At 42.6% G+C, this 22640-nt stretch overlaps 1 long non-coding RNA gene across 1 annotated transcript in view; it reads left to right on the plus strand.

Annotated features, from left to right (window-relative positions):
• Positions 1–1147: 1147 nt before the first annotated feature.
• Positions 1148–22640, plus strand: part of LOC138265850 (uncharacterized) — a 76407-nt gene continuing 54914 nt past the window's right edge. The window contains exon 1 of the long non-coding RNA XR_011199436.1: positions 1148–1501. This is a non-coding gene — a long non-coding RNA (uncharacterized lncRNA). The remainder of the gene's footprint in view (positions 1502–22640) is intronic.

Below are 22640 nucleotides of genomic sequence, written 5' to 3' on the forward strand. Positions count from 1 at the left end.
GGGGAGGATGGGTCTTTTATGGGTAATCTATACTGAATAGAAATAAAAAGCAGCTTGGAAGGGGTGACGAACAGAGGGTGAATGGGCACATTCACATCATGGAGTAAGTAATGGGACGGGGTAGAAGAATAGGAGGTAATTGACTTTGCGAATTGCAAAGCCACTTTGTGAGCCACCAACGTATTTGCTTTACAAAGGAATACTATGGCTCCATTACATTGCAAAAGATGATTTTCACTGATACTACACATTGCAAACTAGCTTTGTACTGTGTGCAATGCGCATTTCAATTTATTAGTTGTTAATTGTTAGTTTGTGCACATGGGGATTCATTGTCACATCACAATTTAGGGCCCTCCAGTACCTCCATCGACTTTGTGCACATATATATCCCCTCCCCTAGGTTGCACTGCGTTCACTGCTTATGTATCTTTTGATGTGGTGAAGGCCACAGGGCTTTTGATTGGTTTTAAAATAACCTGAATTTGCCTCATAGCAGCGGCTTAACTGCAGGGTGACACAAATAGAAGCCTTGCCATTGCCCTTTTAGGCAGCCATACAAAATTCCCCAGTCGAAGTTCAGTTTCCAGTTTTATTGCCCAGACACAGTGCTTAACTTGAACTTGTGGCTTCCGGGGCTCGGCATCGGCACTTAATTGCAAACACTGGTCCTTATCTGCTACATGCTGGTGCTGTTTGTCTTATTAAGAGAGGAGCACAACAGCAGGTGTTTATTAATGCAATATACACTAAAAATGACTCATACATGCCACCCACGCCATTTTATAGCTTTAGGGTGCTGGAAGAGTGTGAAGTTGTGAACTGTCACACTTGTAGGAGAGTGATGGTTTGTATGTGTTTGTACTGTCAGCAGTAGGGGCACTGAGTGATACAAGCTGCAATGGCCTTCTAGGTCACAATCAGTCGTCTGTCAAGCTGTGCGTGCGACGCCCCACGCCCTCCGCGCTCCCCCTCCCCCACTTCCTTTCCAGCCTTATAAAGCTTTTTACAAATGTCTTTAAAAGCTTTTGGCAAATGCAATAAATTCCCCGAAGTTTTTCGAAAGAGATCAGTGAAGATTTTATTGACGCTAATGCACAAGTCCCTGTTCCCCGCTGTGGCTCCACCGAGCACCAGCGCGAGCTGTATGTACATTTAGGTTTCCAGAGCAACGAGACTCCAGCAGGCTCCCGTCATATTCTTTATATCCATGTAGTTTGCAAGGAGCCGCTCCAGCAAAGCGCTAATGAGAAAGAAGCGGAGGGGGGTGGGAAGAACAATTCGCGCACAGAGCGGAGAAAGAGAATGATAGGGAGCAGGCCAGAAGAAAAGAATAGGCCGAGGATAAAGGCATGAGGTGAGTGACAAAAGAAGAAAAGAGGGGAGCAAACGAGAATACAAGAAAAAAACGAGACAGACTGGCGGCGGTACCCTGCAATATACCTAAAGTCCGGCGCACCAGAGCTGCAGCCCAGGCTATGGCAGCCGACTGGATGAAGAGGTATGCGTTCCCATGGCGCCCAGTGCTCCCTTCCACAAAATGCATACTGCCGGAAATGTCATATTGTGATACGTGTGCGTACAACCGCGTCCGTGCTATTCTGCGAAACAGTAAACACGGACGTAACATTTTTTTTATACCCTTTTGAAGATATGCAGGCTATTTTACATTGTGTACGAGGTGAGTAGAATATCGCATCCGCATGTGGGAGGCACATAATAGATTTGATTCCAACACGTATAATTTACTGCAGCGATGTTATTCACGTGCATTAAGAAACTTTAAACTAGTTGGAAACAGGGAAATAAGAAAATTAAAATGTAATATAAAAAAATCTGTGGAAGACGTTTCGTTATCAGATGTCCGTAATGCTTTTAAGGTTGTGGTGAAAATGTACACACCACTCGGCCTTTAGTCTAAGCCCTAGTGATGGTACCAGAACTCGGCATCGTCATGATAATGCCCACATATGTAGTTGCTGGTTTTGTGGGCGTATGCCCATATTAAGATACGGGAGCAGGAGGGGTTCTGATGTGCCTGAGCACACTCTAGTCTCACCTGCCCTGTAATGCGTACAAGTGACGGCGCTGTTTCTCCTCACAGGTTCGGATTGGCCTATGGTAGTCAGGCAGTGCCCCGTGGGCTACTCTGGCAGGTCTGTGCGTGGGCCGACTTTTAGGTAGCTTGTGGACCTGTTTTATGAGCAGTTGGGACGGTTTTTACAGTTGTTTTCCCTGATCTTACAACAAGCATTGCATTAAAAAAAAAAAACATGCGTGCAGTCTACGGTTCATACGGCGTGTCTTTGCAAGTTCAAAACAGGCCTGATTTGCAAACATGGGCCACTTTTTCTTTTTAGCTATATGGATCGCTATTGGGGGCCACTTTTATATTGGTGCCTTGTCCTGTTTTTTTTTGTCCCAGCCCGATCCTGCTCCCCAGTGGCACTTATGCCCCGTCCTGGGATACCTGACATTAGCAGTTAGCCATCATCTATAGGTGCCCACTTGGAGTAGTGGGTGCATTTCCATTGGGGACAGGCGACGGGGCAATGGGCTTGTAGACCTCTATTCAAATATTCATGTTTATAGATATACTAAAGAAACAACAATAGATCAGCAGTGTATAATTATTATTTTATGGTTAAATCTGTACTGTGTATTTATAACATGAAGGCACACTATTGCCCACTTCAATTCATCACATTACATACATCATTTTGTTTCAGTTCAAGACTGATCACTGCTTTGAAGGAGCAGATGGACTAGAGTGGCTACGCAAGATGCAGTAAACTCTCAGTAGGCTTTCCCAAAGAGGCTGCTTTAAGGCATTGTGGGTTGGGGATTCACAGTCACCTAATCTTTACAACCGCCATTAAGCAGTGGAACACACTTTTCTGAAAGGTACTAATATAATTTGTTGCTGCACAGAATAATCCCTTGGAATGAACCTGAAGTATTGCAATATTCCTACAGTTTCTTCTCAGAGCTGAATACAAAACCTATGAGTTTGCAGCTAATGTGTTTGTAAACTTGTGCCTAATGATATCCTCACACTTGGTCACAAGAGGGCGCCCGATTGCAACAAATGACCTTAAAATTGTTTTATTGCAAGAAACAAGTGAGCGCCCAGTGGAAGAAAATTAATTTCCTGGGACTCTGAAAATCCTTGCACCAGAAACTAATTTGCACCTAATTGGTCTCTGCAATATGGGGCTTTTATGAAAACATGTTGTGTCTGTCGATTCCGTGCTGGCTTCCCAGTGTTAGAACGTCACGGTTTCACTTGTGGAATGTTGACGGTGGTTTGAGTGACAGCAGCTGGAATTGTTAAGCAGACCGACTGATTGATCTTAGGGGCATATTTACAAGTCCTGTGGTGCAGGGCAGAAGTGCACTGTCCTTTCCCCCTTCGCTGGTGCACAAATTGCTGCCTACCATCAACGGAGGCACCCTTGCACCATGGTGTAAGGGTGTCTGGGTTATCAAAATGATTGTTTTTGTGGAGGAAAGGGCACATACCGGCACAAAAACAATCCAGAGAGGCATTTTCCTCTTTCTATGTGTGCTGTAGAATGAAGCACACATGGAAAGAGGAAACAACAAGGAGAAATAAAGATATTTTTCCTCATTGCACCTGCCCTGGGGAGGCGTACATTTTTGACGCTTTCCAAGGTTTACAATTTCTTGCAAATCTGGGAAAGCGTCAAAACCCAGGGGTGTTGCATGAGAACCCCCACTCTAACTGCCATGGTACGCCTCCCTGATGCAGTGCAAGGCAACGCAGCGACTTGTGCTGCATTGCCTTACACCATATCTACAAGGCCATGAAAAGCAATGCAAAGTGTCTTTGTGTGGCCTTGTAGATATGGGTCTGCACTATGTGCTGCCCGTGAATCACAAAATGTGATGCACTGGCAGCTCAAGGGGCTTGTAAAAAAGCCACTTAGTGTACAGTGCTGCATCATGTCAAGACCTTGGGTGTAACACTGGCCCCTCTAGCCCCTGCGGTGCAGGGCCCCCACCCCACAAGTGGCAACCAGCCCTCCAAGGGGAACCCATTTAACCCAAGGTCTATGAAAATCTGTGAGATCTGTGAGGCACAGGGGCCCCTGTTACATTCTGCAGGGAGGCCCCATCCTCTTCTATTACACCACTGGTCGTGCCTCAGTTAAAGGAATATTCTTGGTGAAAGGGGGCGCAGCACAGACTACTGATACTGGCTTTGTGTGAAAAAGGGCACTTTTATTGAAGCAGGTGCACATCACATAGCATCCCTGAGCATTCTGCTTTACACAACTAAGGGGTTTGTTTACAAGCCCCATGCGCAGCTGGTGCGTCACTTTTTGTGGCGCACTGGTGGCACACATTGCGTGGCTTTTCAAGTTGCTGCGTTGCCTTGCACTACATCAGGGAGGCGTACCATGGGTGTTGGGGCGGGTGTTTCCACGTAGCACCCAAAGGTTTTGATGAATTCCCAGATTTACAAGAATCTGTAAACCCATGAATGCGTCAAAACTGTACACCTCCCCAGGGCAGGCGTAACAAGTTGTTTCCTTTTTCTATGTGTGCTGCATTCTGCTGACAACGCAGACACCCTTGCATTATGGTACAAGGGTGCCTGCACTGGCTGTAGGCAGCAATTTGTGTGCCAGCACAGTGGGAAAGGACAGACATGCACCATATCATGTAAATATGGTGCATTTCTACCCTTTCTCTGCGGTGCAAGGCAGAGCAGCACGGTCTCTTACTGTGTTGCCCTGCGCCACATGGTTTGTAAATATGCCCCTAAAATCTCACTATACAAATATGGTTACCTATGTTAACCACCCAAAACCTTAAATGCCCCCAGCACAAAACTTAATCCTGCAAGTCTCTACCTCCTCTTGTGCTGGTCTTCTGCTATTGTGACCTTTAACTTTCCATACAGATTTTACTGCATCTAGTAACCTCTAACTAACTTACCTCTTGGAGCACAAAGAATCCTAAATTTATAATACACTCCGCAACTCTTAGATACCCAGTAGGGGACCTCTCAAATATGCAGGTGAAATAAAACTGCAATTCTAACACAAATACATGATTTTCATACACTTAGTAAATTCTCTGGAGTCAATATCAATATTGAGAGTTGTAGGCCAAAACATTAAAGGCTTTATTTATCATGTTGTAAATCTTTTATTTATTAGTCACTATAGTTTACAGAACATTTCATAAGGCGTGTCCTCTAATCTAGTCCCTATCCTATTATTATTCTAAATCAGTAGAAATAAATAATTTTGGTTCAAAAATAGGAAAAAAGAACAAGTGTTTGATAATCAGTCTAGGCAGTAAAGGTATCAGTACTCATAAGTAATACAATATCAGACTCTGATAGAGAATAGTATAGGCATGGAGCAAAGTCTGTATGAGAGTCAATAAAGTTATTGAGTCTGAATCTGAATCTGAATGTTGTGCAGTCTCGAAGTTTCACAGTCTGTTCTTTCCCTGGGACACTTTTATAACAGAATACAATAAAAATAAAACTATAACATATGTTTCAGATAAATTGTTCAGTCAGCCAACAAGCAGACAAAAACAGCATGACACAGGACAGTTTTCCATTGAGATGGTATCTTCTAACAAAGAGAGTAAGATAAAATTCATAAAAGTTTCGTGCAAAGTGAAACGCTACAAAATGTTCTCATTCATCTTGGTCTCTGAAAGAAAGAACACTCATGTACATTTTAAATGTATTTGCATTATATCACCTCTTCTCTCACGCATCTTCACACTTGTAGCCTATTAATAAAGAAGCAAGTTTAAGATTAGTTTAGCAAGTTTTGAGATTCCAATGTAGGTCAAGCAGTTAAAAAAATAGAAGGATATAGCTTTCTTTGCTAGCATAGGAAGTTTGTGTCATGCAAAGGCCATGCAAAAGTCACAATAGAACCACTTCTGCTGAGCTGAAGGTGTTTGGAATTTGTTTATGTTAGCAAGTCGAAAAGGTCAAGCAAATACAGCTCATGCAGAGTTTAGTAAGGAAAATGCACGTTTAAAATGCAGCATTTGGTTAAGCCTATATTTCACTCATATAGGTTATTAATTAATTAGAATTTATTTTTATTCAAATGTTTAGCAACTTCTCCCATGTGAAGGTTTGGTACCATCACAAATATTACATTCACAAATGTATAGTTAGAGTTCACTTTCATCTTCTATTTCAGTATCTCGTCTTTTCTGTTTTAAAATGTATCTTTCTTTCAATCTCTTATATTCTCCATTCACTCTGGCACTAGGTTCTAAATCTCTCTTCATTCTTTCATTCTTGTCTCTCACTCTCTTGTTTATTAATATATATTTTTACTGCCTTATTTATTGCTAAGTCAAAAGAAAGAAAGAAATTTCTATTAAGACAGGACTTAATATTGGTTTAGGAATTCGTCCTACTATTAAACCAACTAGCTACCAAGGAAACCCCTTTTGTAAGGCTTTTAACTGAATTGTGGTTTCTAATGGTTCAAGATCAAGGTTTAGGTCAGTAATATTCTTTGCATAATCCACTATCTTTCTACTCTTGTCAAGTATATAGGTGCAACAATTCTCAATTTTCAAACACCACCTTTCTCAGCTCGTTGGATATCTAAGGCCGAGCGATACTGCAAGACCATAGATCTAAGTGCTACACGCTCAGTGTTTTCTACCAATAAAGCTCAGGTGTGCTTGTTGGTAACCTATCAACTACTGTTGAAAGCTTTCTGATTTTCTCATCATTCAAGACTACTCTTACAGCAGGTTTAAGTGCTCCAAATATGACACCCACTAATTGTGTTCCCCTATTTACACTGCATGTGTAGTTTTTGTGTGCAGGTATCATAGGTAATGCATCTAAGCTCTTTATGCGATACATCTTTGGAAAAAGTAAGCATAAATAGCAAATACCCCCATGTTAAGCAGGCACCCTAAAATGTGCATTCTCTCCGCATATAAATTACACCCCAGCTATTGTAGGATCATCTTCTTGGAAAATTTGCCATGATCTTCAAATTAATTCAAACACATGCTCACAATTACTATTTTCCACTGGCATCTTTCTTCCACTGATTCTTCTTTTAGACACACATATTTTCCCTTTGTGCCTTTTATCTAATTTAAGCTTAGGTATAGGCATCTTTCTTCTAAACTCAACTTCTTATTTGCTCTGTAAGTTCTTTTGAACATCCTGTTTCCTATTAGCACTTTTTGCTCATTTCTGTCTTCTAACATTAGAACAAAAGCTTTTTCTTGTGAGTTTATTAAGCATGTTAGGTTTCTTGCATGTGCTGTGAGTGTTTACAGGATGAAATGGTCTAAAGTAATGGCATGAGGTCTCCATTTCTGCTTGAGTAATAGCATTCAAAAAGTTGATGTCTATAAACTAAACCTAGAAATTTACAACATGACATAGCATAGGAAAGTGGAATATGGCGATATGAAAACTGTTTATCTGTTGAGGATGGCATGTGTGCATAAATGTAACAATTCTTAACATCAGTAGCTGTAGGAAAATGCTACTGTTGGTATGGTCACTCCCTACTTTTTGCCTAATTGTTGATGCCAGCTTTGATTGGAAGTGTGCTGGGACCCTGCTAACCAGGCCCCAGCACCAGTGTTCTTTCCCTAAAACTGTACCTTTGTTTCCACAATTGGCATAGCCCTGCACACAGTTAAGTCCCTTGTAAAAGGTACCACTGGTACCAAGGGACCTGTGGCCAGGGAAGGTCCCTAAGGACTGCAGCATGTATTATGCCACCCTCAGGGACCCCTCACTCAGTGCATGCACACTGCTTTGCAGCTTGTGTGTGCTGGTGGGTAGAAAAGACAAAGTCAACATGACTCCCCTCAGAGTGCCATGCTCACAAACCACTGCATGTGGCATAGGTAAGTCACCCCTCTAGCAAGCATTACAGCCCTAAGGCAGGGTGCACTATACCACAGGTGAGTGCATAGCTGCATGAGCACTATGCCCCTACAGTGTCTAAGGCAATTCTTAGACATTGTAACTGCAGGGTAGCCAAACTGAGTATATGATCTGAGAGTTTGTCATTACGAACTCTACCGCACCATAATGGCTACACTGAATACTGGTAAGTTTGGTATCAAACTTCTCAGCGCAATAAACCCACTCTGATGCCAGTGTGGGATCTATCGAAAAATGCACACAGAGGGCATCTCAGAGACGTATGTTAGCCCAACTGCTAGTGTAAGGCTGACTGGTCTGTGCTAGCCTGCCACTCCAAGACATGTTTCTGACCACATGGGGTGAGTACCTTTGTGCACTCTGTGGTCAGAAACAAAGCCTGTCCTGGGTGGAGGTGCCTCACACCTCCCCCTTGCTGGGTACTTGGGGTTGCCTTGAACCCCCAACAGTGGGTTACCTAGGCCCCAGAGACTGAACCTGTAAGTGTGGTACTTACCTCCCCCAGGAGCTGTTGAAAATCGCACTGTGTCCACTTTTAAAATAGTTTTTTGCCATTTTAATGAAAACTGTGTACAATATTGCTTTGATTCAAAGTCCTAACTATTAATATGCATAGTATCTTTAATTTAATATACTTACCTGCTAAATGAATCCTGTGGTTCTAAAAATAAATTACCAAAATAATATTTTTCTATATAAAAACCTATTGGCCTAGAGTTAAGTTATTGAGTGTGTGTTTTCACTGATTGCTTGTGTGTGTACAACAAATGCTTAACGCTACCCTCTGATAAGCCTGACTGCTCGACCACACTACCACAAATAGAGCATTAGTATTATCTATTATTGCCTCTGTCAAGCCTCTTGGGTAACCCCTGGACTCTGTGCACACTATCACATTTTGATATAGTATATACAGAGCCAGCTTCCTACAGTAGCTTTACTGTGTTCTTGGATTAGCTTAGAGTAAACATTCATTGAATAGTGTTCATTCAATTATGTGTTCAGCTCATCTTCATCTATATCTGGTTTGGATGTTGCATTCACAAATTCTACTACTGCTTTTTCTGTGTCAGGTGTGAAGTGTATAACTAAAACTATTGCTACTCCTACAAAATCTATAAGTGCATGTAATATCACAAATTATTTTGCACCTAGTATTAGTAGTACACATGTTTCTCTACAATTAGATATACTACCAATAACCGTTTGCAGCAGCAAATGATATCTTTTTAGGTTGAGCAACATCAGTATATTCTTCTTCAGGTTAGTTTCTTCTTAAGTTAGTCTTTTACTTTTTCATAGATTTTTCTATTTCCTTTTACTCTTTATTAATGATAATATCTTCATATAGACAATCCTTAACCCCACTCAGTGTTCTTCTAAAATGTTATTCTCTACTCTTCGGTTCTTCTCCTCTACCCAAAGTTTCTTATGCCACTCTGTGAGATGCCCCGCAGTTGGACCTCTTCACCTGTCAGATTTCCTTCACCCCTTACTTCTTCTTGCTCTCTGATGAGACTTTTCTCTCGAGTCTGATCTCATACAACTTGTGGTAGTACATACACCAGTGTTCTTGGTTCTGGCTCATAAAACACTAGTTCTTTCTAAGGATCCCTTGTTCTCTGGGTATATGAAGCATGTAGCCAGTTTGGGATCCCAGCACATTTAACTGCTATATTCGTAATCAGAATTACTTGATAGGGGCCTCTCCAATGTGGCTCTAGACAGCACTTGTTCACATGCTTCTTTACTAGGATCCAGTGACCAGGACTAAGGTTGTGACACTGCTCCTAGTGTGGATTTGCAGTAATGGCTTCAACTTGCCAAGAGACAGAATGTATCACATCAGCCAATCCCTTACAGCAACTGAGTACCATGTCATCTGTAATATTCACAAGTGCATTTGTTGGAACTGCAGATAATCTCATTGTTCTGCCCATTAAGAGTTTGTGCAGCAATAAACCAGTTTTTCTGTCGAGTTTGTAGACTCATCAACACTAGAGGCACAGCATCAGGCCATTTCAGTGAAGTGGGGGCATAAACTTTCACCAGTCTTGATTTCATCGTTCCGATAAGCAGCTCCACTTTGCCAGAAGCTTACGGACAATAACTGCAACACAGCTTCTGTCCAATTTGTAATGCTGCATATAACATTGTAATAATCATACTGTTAAATGAGTACCTCGATCTGATTCTAGAGAAACCAGCATACCGTATCTAGGTACTAACTTCCTCAACAGTAATTTTGCTACAGTGAGACTATAATTTCACCTGGTTGAATAAGCATCCACCCATCTGGAGAAGATTCAGACAATCACAAGACATATCTCAACCCATTGAAAATTGACATTTTGATTAAGACAATTTGCATCCTGTTGAAAGGGCCTCCTGATCTTCCTATGTGATGCAATGTAACATGTTTGTTTGCCTACGTTCAACTGTTGACATGTTACATATTAATGACACAATTCTGCTTGGGATCTAAATGTAATATTAAACTAATACTGTTTGAAGGTTCTGATCATTGTGTCTCTTCCCAGATAAGTCAGCCCAAGGAAATGTCTTGTCATTGGAGATAGCAGACTGTCTGGCAATACTGGCCTTCCATCCACTAAAACCTAAACATTATACTCTCTGAGTTTTAGGACAACTCACTCTCAGAATACCTTCAACTCTCTCTCTTGACACTTTTCCTATTCCTTTTTCAATGATTTGTCCCGAATATTGGACATCTTTTTGACAATATTGCAGTTTGAAGGTCCTTTATGTCCCTTCTCTACCAAATTATTTAACTAGGACCCTTTCTACCTTTGGCTGGGTGATTTTAACATTAACCTGCGCCCTACTATATCAAAATAGCTATGTGGATATAGAGACATGAGGGGGTGGTCCTTGGCACGTTTTAGTCATAGCACATATGGACTGGCCCTTAAAGATCTAATAATGAAATATAATTTCAATATTGCAGCGTATCGTAGCTCTGGCCCAAATCCTTCAACTACACTGGAAGAGGTAGTAATACCAATATTGATCATATCCTTACTACAGACAGAGGGTGGATTATTGTATCAGATTGCCATGTAGGATCAGTCTTTACAAGCAATCACAACTGTGTGTCCTTAACATTAAAACTCAACCAGCTACTCAGTCAGGATCCACATAGGATCAATAACATTACACCTGCTGGTATGAATTGGGGAAGAGTATAATGGGCCAGGGTAAGCCCTGCACGTTTTTAAAGGAACTAGTTGAAGGGAACCTGACCCATTTTATGAGAGTCTTATCCCACTGTAAATCATGTGCAGTCTTGGGATGCTCATATTCATATTTGTAGCTCAGCTAACAAGCTCCTGACTGCGAGGCTTAAAGGGCACAATAGGGAAAGAAAGGGGCCAGAAGTAAACATCCCAGGGATTCTCAGGCAGTCCAAGCCGCTTTGGCCTGGAATAACAAAGCTATCAGTGAAAGAAAAACAGAGTTACAGAAGCAACGTGGGCTAACCTCAGACAGGCAGCAGAAACAATGACGCTAATGTGGCGCAAGGAGGCTCTAGGCCCTCTTATATCTGGGCCTAATTCCCTAATAAATGGTACCCTTGGTACCTAGGGCATAGGGTACTAAAGGGAGGCCCCTGAGGGCTGCAGCATGAATTGTCAGACCCAGGGACCCTTTCAATAAGTGCACACAGTGCTGCTTTCGCAAGGCTGTGTGTCTTGGTGCAGAACTAAAATGAAACTACGACATGGTACACAGCCTGTGTGCCCTGTCCCCTTTACACTGCATGCAATATATGTAAGTCACCCCTCTAGCCGGCGTTCCAGCCCTAAAGGCGGGGTGCATTATATTACATGTGAGGGCATACCTGCTTGAGAAGATATGCCACTACAATGTCTTCGTCGGTTCTCGGACATAGTAAGTGAACAGGGAAGCCATTTTAAGTACATGTGCTGGACACTGGTCATTAAAAGTTCACCAGCTACATGATGGTTTCACTGAAGATAGGGATGTTTGGTATCAAACATCTCATATTAATAAACCCCTCACTGAATCCAGTGATGAATTTATTAATTCTTGCACTCAGAGGTCACCTTAGAGGTGCCCCTGAAAACCTACCAACTCTTAGCATGGACACTGACTGGTCAAAACCAGTGCAGCCACCTTAGACAGAATTCTGCTCCCCTAAGGTGAGAACCAATGCTCTAGAGGGCTCAGAACAAAGGCCTGCTCTGGGCAGAGGTGCGACCTCCTCTCCCAGGCACAATGGGCATTCCAGAGTGGTGAGCTTCAAAGGCTTTGTCGTCTTCATAATGTGACCCAGGTCTCTCCAGATGGTGGAGATGATCAGCCCCCTTTCCTTACCCACTTTTGGTGGCAGCACAGGCGGGAAAATTAGTTAAATTAGGAGGAATGCCCACTTCATGCCAGTCCCATCTCTAAGGTGGACGAGCTGAAGTGGACACTACTTTTTAAATTCCTCCATCTTGTTTGGAAGGAATTAGGCCACTAGGGTTAGGGTCAGACCCACTTCCCAATGGAAGTGGTCATAAAAAGGGTGTAGCCACCCTAAAAGTGAGTAGCCCATTGGCTACCACCTGGCACTCCCTGTAATGCCCCACAATTCAGTATTTAGGTGCACCCCTGAACCCTAGAACTCAGATTCCTGACAACCGAAGAAGAACCAGACACTACAGAGTCACACCAGCAGAGAAGGCTACAGACACCAACTGACTTGGCCCAAGCCCTACTTGCCTGCCTGCAGCCCTTAATGATCCTGCACCAAAACATGACCTGTCCGGCAGCCCAGCAACCTCCAAAGCTTTGGGAGTACTTCTTACCTTTGACAAGGATTACAATCTCCCAAGTACAGCAGACCTGTTCAAGAAGACATCAACTTTAAAAGAAAATAACTCTTCCAATGAGGAACCGTGAAACTGCTTCTAGCCCCACCTCTGCACCCAATGCCCATAGCCCGAGTCCTGTGAAGGTTCCCCAGCGATTCTGAGTCCAAGTCCACCGTGGGCTCACTCCAGCTAGACTCTGCCTCATAGCCTGCACCCTCAACCCAAAGACTCCCCCTAACCGCAACCTGCATGGTAAGCTGTTCCTGACACCAGAAGACACCCTTGCACCCAGAGCCCCTGGGGCTTGGGGAGCTGGACTGGCAGTATCCCTACTTCTTCTAGCAACAGAACTTACCTGGGCAGCTGTGGGTTTTCTTCATTCAGCTCGAGCCTGCAGCCTTTTTCCACAAGTGATCTCCCCCATTGGTTAAGAATGGGTGCCCGACGCTGTGTTGGCACTCTGCACCTGGCACCCCCGTGCCTCTAAGGGTGTAGGTTTGGTGCTGCCTTGTGGCCCCCCTTGTACTTACCTCATCCCCGGGAGATCAACCCCTGACACCACTTTACTCACTTGTGAGCAGCTTATCTTCTTTCAACCCAGTCCCATTGATTACCATTGGGCATCCAACTCCGAATTTGACCTCTGCACCCAGATGCCCCTATGGTTATGCGAGTGGACTCTTAGTACTGATTTCAACCTTGCCTGATGGTGACCTAAAACCCTGAAGACTGAACTTGTTTTCCTCCCATAGTGTTGATTTTTTAAACTGCAAAGTATTTATGCTTGGAAATCTACTTACCTGATTATGAAGTTCTTGGGTTTGAAACATATATAAACAGACATTTTATTTTTCTAAATTTGTCTCAGATTTACTCTTTGAGTGTGTGTCTCATGTATTGCCTCTGTGAATACAACAAATGCTTAGCACTACCCTCTGATAAACCTAACTGCTCTCACACACTACCACAAAACTAAGCATTAGTCCTATTTACTTTTGCCTCTGCTGTTTCAATTGGAGATCCACTGGACTCTGCACAGTGTACTTCATTTTAGTGCACTATATAGAGAGTCAGCTTCCTACAGCTGACAAATCTCAGGTCTCAAACCAAGCATAAACTGCGTAATGAAATATCCAATATCTGCGGGGTCAATATGCTTCTGTTCTGTATGCTGTTGAAATGCTTTTATCAACCTCTCTTATCATTAATGCATAGTTTTCTTAACTTCCTGCTGCATTCACTTGAGTGTCAAATAATCCGAATCCTTAAGTGGAACTCTGTCCTCCAAAAATGTTATCGCTGCATTATACCTAGTCATTACCACAGGTGAAGGCGCCTTTGTGGCAGGACCTCATCTGGCCATTGAAGAGAAATCCTACATTCTGCTCACAAATCAATCTGAACCACAATATCAAAACATGTATTTACATCAACCCACAGCACTTTTGAAATCTTAAGAAATCTGTTGACTTGAATTTACCATTGCATTAGACTTTCTGTAAACTTTGGAAAATTGTTCATAAATGTGCATGGTCTACCCGACTCCAAAAGACATGTACATACCCTCCACCTGGCATCTCCCTTAGATGAGAGGCAGTAGTTGCCTCTTACTTTCCTGAACGTGCAGCTTGTATTTTTTCCTCTTCAGCCTCTTCTGCTTCTTTCTTTTTGTGTTTTTGTGACCATTTACTTTCAGATTTGTCAAATTTACTCCATTTGCATACACATTATAGTAAGTCAGTGAGACGAATTTGCATTCCTGAAGAACGCATGTTTTCCTTAGATTCATCATCTAACTGCACCCTGAAACTTCTCTTTATTGGTATGCTTTTAGAAATATCACCCTCATATTTGCTTGCCAATTCAGTTAATTTGTCTGAAGAGCTGCAACTTTCTTCGTAATTTCTTTGCTCAAGTAGACTAATTTTTTTGACATTGGTTAATACAATCAAGATTCAAACATCTCCTAATAATTTCTTCAAATGCAATATTCATTTTTGGCACATTTAATGGTCTCTCCTTTTCAGGAGCTGGACTGGTATTTGAACTTGAACTAGTACTCGGTCTTTTTGCAGCCTCAACTTTTACAGAATTTCTAGCAGCCTCTTCGAACCAAGGAAGAAATAAACCACTTTCAAAATTACATTCACTTGGCAAACTTTGTGTTGTGAAGACAAATTGTGTTCCTTCTCCTAATGCTTGAATGGTCTGTGGAGATGTCCACACTACACTCTGTGAATTTTGCAATGCTGTACTAAAACCATTTGCTGGTATTCCTCCAGTCGTTTCCTAAACTACTGTAGCTGTCATATGAACAACCTAACAACGTGTGCAGGCACTGTGTTTGTTGTAATCAATTCAGTAATCTATGCAGGAATCGTAACCACAGAAACTGGACCATCTGTTTGTGTCACCGTTTGAGCTGTACTCATTGGTGCTGGAGCACTTGCAACTTCTTTCTGAGTTACAGGCTGTGCAACAATTGATTGTTTCAGTACGGGTTGTGTATTTGCAGGCTGTACTGCTTAAATCTGACTAGTAACTTGTGGAACACATGGATCTAAAGGTGCTGTAGCTATAGTCAATTATTTATCATTTGAGCTCCATTGTTTGACATAGGACCCACATATGGTGGCGGATGAACATGAAGCCAAAAGTTCATGTAGTAATAAAAGAAACATAATTGTCTGATTAATAAAAATTATCACAAAAAATACATTGCAATACATTTTTAATCATTTAAAATTTTACATTTTCTATAAAACCTGTGCATCTTTAATAATTTTGAATAAAACCATAGATATAAAACTCATCATGGTTAATAACAAAGCAACATTTCTCCTGGCCCCCAGATAACCAGACAGGTTGTTTTGGAAGTACCAAATGTTAAAGAAAATTGTATACATAAAGGCTTCAGGATTTAAAATGTCCATCAGAATACCATAAAGCCTGTATTTATTTCATCCCATGCAAGCCATGCAGTTTACTTCAAAGTGCCAAGTGCATGTAGACGTTATATTCATAAAATGAATCAAAGTTAAAAACTATATCCGAATATCTGGTTCAGCTAGAGACTTAAGGCAAACTAAATTAAAAACAAACACAATGCTGCATTTAACCATATCCGCAGACATCCCCACGAGTTGCCCAAAACGTTTTAAGGGTTTCCAACCACTATATACATAAAAAGCCTTAAAATTAACATTTCTATAAAGTACAGTACGGACTATAATTATCTTATCCCACCCAGTACCATACCAAATACTTCAAAGAGTCACGTGCGTGTAAACTTTAGCTGTATGAGATTCATCCGAATTTGAAAAACATTCTTCAGGCATCCCCACAAATTGCCACAAAAGTGCCAAGTGCTTCTGACCACTGTATACATAAAAAACCTTTAGAATTAAAATTGCCATCAAAGTACTGTACATACTACATTTATCTTTTACTTCAAAGTGCCATGTGCATGTAAACTTTAGCTGTATGAGATCATTCAGGTTGGAGAAGCATTCTTAAACATTTACATTTTATAATGGTAAGGATAAAGCGTTCTTTCTATCACGATCAGAAACTTTATCAACTGGCAAATCAGTGGTATTGAGGCACCTGATAAACACAGAGTAAGGGTCAGATGGACTGATCTCACCCCAGCATCAAGAAATGAAGGCTTTTTAAGAATATGCGGCGGGCAGCAAGCAAATTTGGGCACATGCATATGATTTGCAATAAGGTTTCTTGCGGGTACCCACATAGTCTACATGCACTAGATGACCATTGCTGGATCCATTTTGGGATACCATCCTTAAAGGGATATCTACCAAATTGCAATTTTAGAAATGTATCTCTCATTCGTAATGGAAAATAAGATGTCAAATAAGACTGAATTTCCAGGCGCTGGTAGGAATTTATCACAGTCGAAGCATGCTTATTTTGCAGCTAAATCCTCATTATCAGCAATGAGCGAACTAACTTTTATTTTCCTGTTTAAAAGCTGTTTAAAACAGAGTTTACTCATATCCGGAAACCCAGACTGAAAATCAAAAATTTGAAAGCACTCTAAAAAGTAGGATCTCCATTATGAATGGTTTATTTTGTGACAGCAATTGTTAGCTAAGGAGCCAGCTTCTGATAGCAACAATGAATGCATAGTTTTCAGAAAGATCCCTGCCTCACTAAAAATTGACTTTGAAGGCCAAATTCCAAACATTTTTCAGCTAGACCAATATCTTTTGGGAGTTTAATAACAGACTTACAAACCTTTATCAACCATAAATCCAATAGGTTGGCATCTTTCCCCTTAAGGATAGGGGAGCCATAGGAAATAGTCGGAAGTGACTTGGCTCTAATGACTTTAAGAAGATGATCATACGATTGGGATTTTAGTGAATCACGTAATGGTCTAAAAGCAAATATCAAAGATGCCGTTTTTGCCCTTAAAACACTAATATGTTTTTTAAATAAGAATTTGTTATCAAAACAAATACCCAACTATTTAGAAGACTTTACAATCTCAAATGTCCGTCCCCTTGCTTGCCATGATCAAAGTTTGGTGGTAGGTAAAGGAAGGACCTATTGTCATTACTTTAGTTTTATTGGTGTTCAGTTCCAAACAGTTTGCTGTGATATATTTATCAAATGCAGTTACTAGACGTTGTAATCCTATACATGTTTGGCTAAGTAATAATGTGTCATCAGCATACTGTAAATATTTCAAATGACAATAAGCAATTTTAGGAGGGTGGCCATTGATAACGTCTAAGTGCTGAGGCAAATCTGACATAAAGTTAATGTAAAGTGTCATCAACCGAATCAGTATTCGTATCAGATTTTGTCTAATCTTTCACTTCTTTGTCTCTTTTAATTGTTTCCTTTTTAAGTTTTTTAGATTCTCTAGTCTTTGTGCTGTCCTCTCTTGTAACTGTGGGATATAATCTAGCACATTCCACTATACTCTTCCTCCAGCTCTGAGCTTGATTATCCCAAACTGCATCTGCATAATTTCGCATTGCTCTCTTACTTCGTTTTTTAAATCTCTCTCTGACTTTAATTCAAGCTGTCTTCTCCCATGTACTAAGTGATTCATATAGTGTAGGTCTAGAAGGTGGCTTTATTTCATGCAATGTTTCTCGTAATCTACCTAAAATCTCTAAATTAAATGTCCCTCATCTTGGAAAACCCAGCACCCTTTCTTTTTCAGTTATCTTGCACCACTGATGAAGCTAAACACATGCATTTAACCCTTCTTCAACTATCATATGATATGCTGGCATACCCTAAGGGGTGCTTCCTCACACTCCCTAACTGGAACCATTACATCACCTATCATTAAACTGCTTAAGGCTTTGAAAAAAATAATGATTTCAGTTTTATTTTAACAAATTTATTAATCACAATTACAGAATTTCTATTGTTTTGCAATTGTTCCATATGCATCAGAACACAGACCCCTTTTATCAAATCACAGCGCATTGGCTGTACTGAAGGCATCACCGGTTGCCAGGGGGGCAGGAGCCCTTTAAAGAACTTCGCGCTCCCGCTGTCGCGGGAAGCGCATTGGCTGTACTGACGGCGTCACCGGTTGCCAGGGGGGCAGGAGCCCTTTAAAGAACTTCGCGCTCCCGCTGTTGCGGGAGGCTTACGGGCGGCGCCCGGGCGATGCCCGGGCCAAGGGCAGGCCCTTCCTGCGCCCGTCATCGCCCGTAAGAGGCTGGGCTGGGCCACCCCTCTTTCGTTCTCAGTGAGGAATGACTGCTTAAATCTATCTAACTCCCGGTGTGTAACTTGGAGTCTTTCTTTTTGTTTTTAGTGGTCTTCTAAAAAGCTTAATCAGTCTTAATTAGTCTGTCTTACCTGTTGCTCGTTGCTACACTGCTGTGTTGTTTTGACTATTGTAAAAATGGGCAGGAAAAAAGGACTTTTATCTGGTCCTCTGGGGGGTGGTGGAGGCAGTAGCAGACAGGGTTGTGGCACCACCACTTTAGACTCTTTTCTTGCAAGAGCTGTCGGGGTTGTTACAAAGGAAATTGATTTGGCAGAGAGGAGGTTATCAATGGAATTGGCACCAGGCCTCAATAGATAATGGTCCTCGTGAGGCCGTGGTTGTGGAGGTGGATTGTCTGGGGGGGGGGGCAAGGTGCTGGTATGGCTGATGCTGAGCCTGCCCAGGCTGAGCCAACAGAGTCAATAGTGGATTCTGGGGGTCTTGGTACCTCTAGAAGAAGTAAAAGACTTTTATTGTCTTCTCCCCTGGCCGGTCCCATGGATAAATGCAGTCCTCCTCCGAGAAAAATAAAAGCCCTAAAAAAATTGATACCTAAGACGAAAACACCTCTCCTGGAGCACCCTAAGGATGCGAGCAGTAACCTTGCCCCTTGCCAGCATTTGGGGTATGATGCAACTAGTATACTGACCAAATTTCGAGAAATTATCCAGGAGATTTTGTCTCCCGTGGTGGCGAAACTATCAGCCATAGAAAAAACAGTATCCCTGATTTGTGCGCAAGGTAGCCAAGGAGGGCACGGTATGGCTTCGACTAAGCATCCCTGCGCCGGTGAGGAGTTGTCCCTTCCAGAGGTAGTTGCAGGACCCTTGGGGCCCATGGGTAAATCATCTTACCTATTGGTGAATCCTGTAAACTCTGGGGGTCAGGGTGCCTGTGTTGAGACTGCTCCGACTGCACCAACGTCTTCATTGAGGCCAGAGGGGACTGTCAATATGTTTAGCTGCAGGAGGCAGCCTGATACGGTTTCTGTGGCAGCCGAGGGGGGTGGCCAACTGCTGTCTGGAAACGATATTTTGTACCCGCCAACATCCAGTCCCTTCTCGGCTTGCTTGGATCTCCCCCCAGCGTGTGCCCCTTATGTGGTAGTCCTGACGAATGTGCCTGCTCTTGTTTCTGGGGCAACTGAGTCTACAAACCAACTCATAAATAAGGTTGGCCATTGGCTGAGCATTAACTGTGATTTTTCATGTAAGGACTTCAAGGATATTCTGTTTGCCAGAAGAATTGGCTGGGTCGGTCCTAAAAATAAGGTGGGAAATGAAGACTGTATTATTATAAATGTCAGATATCCTGCCCTGACTAAAAGGCTTCTCTCTAGCCTTCGCTCTCCTGTCCTTAGAGCAGGTAAAATGGGTATGGTTCCTTTGGGCTATTTCTACGATCACATGCGTCTGAGTACTGGGGTATCTCTTGGTTCTGGGAGGAATCTCCCCCTGGGTCAGATTAGCCTGCAGGTAAATAGCAGAAGAACCAACAGCAACCTATCCTTGGAAGGGGTGGATTGACAATGCGCCGAGGCGCTGGCTGTACAAGAAGAGGTGTCCACACAGTGTAATCTTATCTCATGGAACATTGCGGGCTATGATGCTAAGTTATCTGATCAAGCATGGGTTGGGTGTGTGGCTAACTATGATGTCATCATGCTTCAGGAAACCTGGTCGGAGGGGCTGTCTGTGTGGGATGGGTATGACAGATATGCAATTCCAGCTGTGCAGTCTCTTGGTGGTCGCTCAAAAGGTGGCCTGGTTACCCTAATTCGCCTCTCAAAGATAGTGGGTGCCTTTCAAATTAACTGTAACCATCAAGGTATATTGCTGGTATGGGTACTCTTCTCTAATCATTTTAATATATTATTGGTCAACTTTTATAATGCTGTGTGGGATGTGGGGTGCCAAATTGGGGCCTTGTTCTCCGTTCTCCAGGTTATGAAATATAGAATGGAGAAGGTGGGATTGGAATTTCGTGCCATAATCTCTGGTGACTTTAATGCCAAATTGGGCAGGTTTAGCACTGTGGTTAATCCCTTCATTCGTGACTGCGAGGACTACTCAGCGCATGGTCTGCAGGACTCTAGAGGCAGGGATCTATTAAAGGAACTCAGGAAGATGGGCCTCTTAAATTTTTATGATATTGAAGCAGTAGGCACCCACCAACTTCCAACCTATGTGGGAAGAGGGTCTGGATCCACCATTGATTACATTTTTGTGTCTCCTCCTATGAGAGACTTGGTGATTGGGGGCAAAGTGTTAGGCGAGTGCTTTAGCGATCCTAATCCCCTTATACTGTCCTTTAAACTCCCTGGGGCCTTACGTTTACTAGGACGAGGTAGGCCTGTAGCAGTGGTGACAAAGGACCAGGGTAGGAGGCTTGGGTGGAAGCAAGTAGACTCTCAAAAATTTGTAGGAAGGGTTGTGGGGGATAACTTACATCTATTTATGGAAATACTCCTGACAGAAGCGCCAAATCCCACGACTGTTATAGATGCGATAACAGTAGTAAATGCAGCAGTCAGAGACTGCCTCTTTTAAGTAGGCAGCCACCCTAGTAAACGCAAATGTGGCTGGTACGACAAAGCCTGCTATGATGCAAGGGCAAATTTAAAGATGGCTACAAAGATTCTCCCTAGAGATTGGGTTCTCGTAAAAGAAGTTAGAATAAGGTATAAAAGGGCCCTGAGGGATAGTAAGCTAAAATATAAAGATAAAGCCTGGGAAGAATTAGAGCGTGCTACAGCTTTGAAGGACCCTGGCCTGTTTTGGAAGGTGGTAAATAGAGGTTCCTTTGAAACAGAAACCTCTGAGGGCCTTGGCTTTAATATCGCCCCGGAGGCCTGGGTAACTCATTTCTGTAGAATATTTGAGGGTACCCCCCTAGGAAATATTCGGGAGAGCGTGTATTATGTGGCTCCTAACCTAGCAATCAGGTTTTCACTACAGGAGGTTATTGATGCGATACAGAGTAGCGCGCGTAATAAAGCTCCGGGCCCGGACTCGATCCCTATGGACCTGTATAAAGCTAACCCTCAGTTATGGGCACCCATTCTCCTAAATGTCCTCAATGCAGCCGTAACTGTGGGCATTCCTGCCTCTTGGAGACTGGCATGTATAGTCCCAGTGTTTAAAAAGGGTGATCGTAATGATCCTAAGTCTTATCGCCCTATATCACTCCTGGACTCCTCTGCGAAGATTCTGGGACGGATTATCCTAGCCCGTCTGGAGGCCTGGATGATAGGAAATGATATCTTAAGTCGGGAACAGTATGGCTTCAGGGAAGGCCTTGGCACGCAAGAACAATGTCTCAATTTACTGATGATAATCGGTAAATACACGCAGGCCAGGAAAGGTACCCTTTATCTTGCATTTATGGACCTTAGCTGTGCTTTTGATAAAGTGAACCGGTCTTTATTATGGAAGAGGCTAATTCAGTCAGGGTTGGATCCTAATATTGTAGAGCCTCTCCAATATCTCCATTCAGGGACAGTTGCAAATGTGAGGGTGGGCCCTAATGGGGAATGCTCGGAGGCTTTTAAGCTCTCAAGGGGTGTGCGCCAGGGTTGTGTTTTGGCCCCTACCTTGTTCCTTCTATATACAAATGGACTGTCCGATTTTCTGATGGAACACTGTAGGGATGTCCCGAAGGTGAAGGGTATTCATATCCCTGTGCTGACGTATGCGGATGACGCGGTCCTCATGGCCCGCACGATGAATGGTCTTCGAGAATTAGTTAGAGCTTATGTTATCTTTATGTCAGCTTTGGGACTGGAGGTGAATTTTAAGAAATCGCATTTTATGGTTTGCGGTAAACCTATGAGTAGGGTGGGGGAGCTAAGGGTGGAGGATCAAATTATTAGCAGAGTCCATGAGTTCCCATACTTAGGGGTCATTTTTGATGGGAAAGGATCTTGGAAACCCTGTATTGCTAGAAGGATTGTGCTTTTTCATGCAACAGTTGGTGCAACCTTTGACTTTGCGGCTAGGGTAGGTAGCAAACCTATCAACCCCCTGCTTGAAATCTATAGGCGGAAATGCCTACCTGTCCACCTGTATGGTTCGGCACTTTGGGGGTTTAGGGATACCCG

This window comes from Pleurodeles waltl, chromosome 11, assembly GCF_031143425.1.
Source record: "Pleurodeles waltl isolate 20211129_DDA chromosome 11, aPleWal1.hap1.20221129, whole genome shotgun sequence".
NCBI lineage: Eukaryota > Metazoa > Chordata > Amphibia > Caudata > Salamandridae > Pleurodeles > Pleurodeles waltl.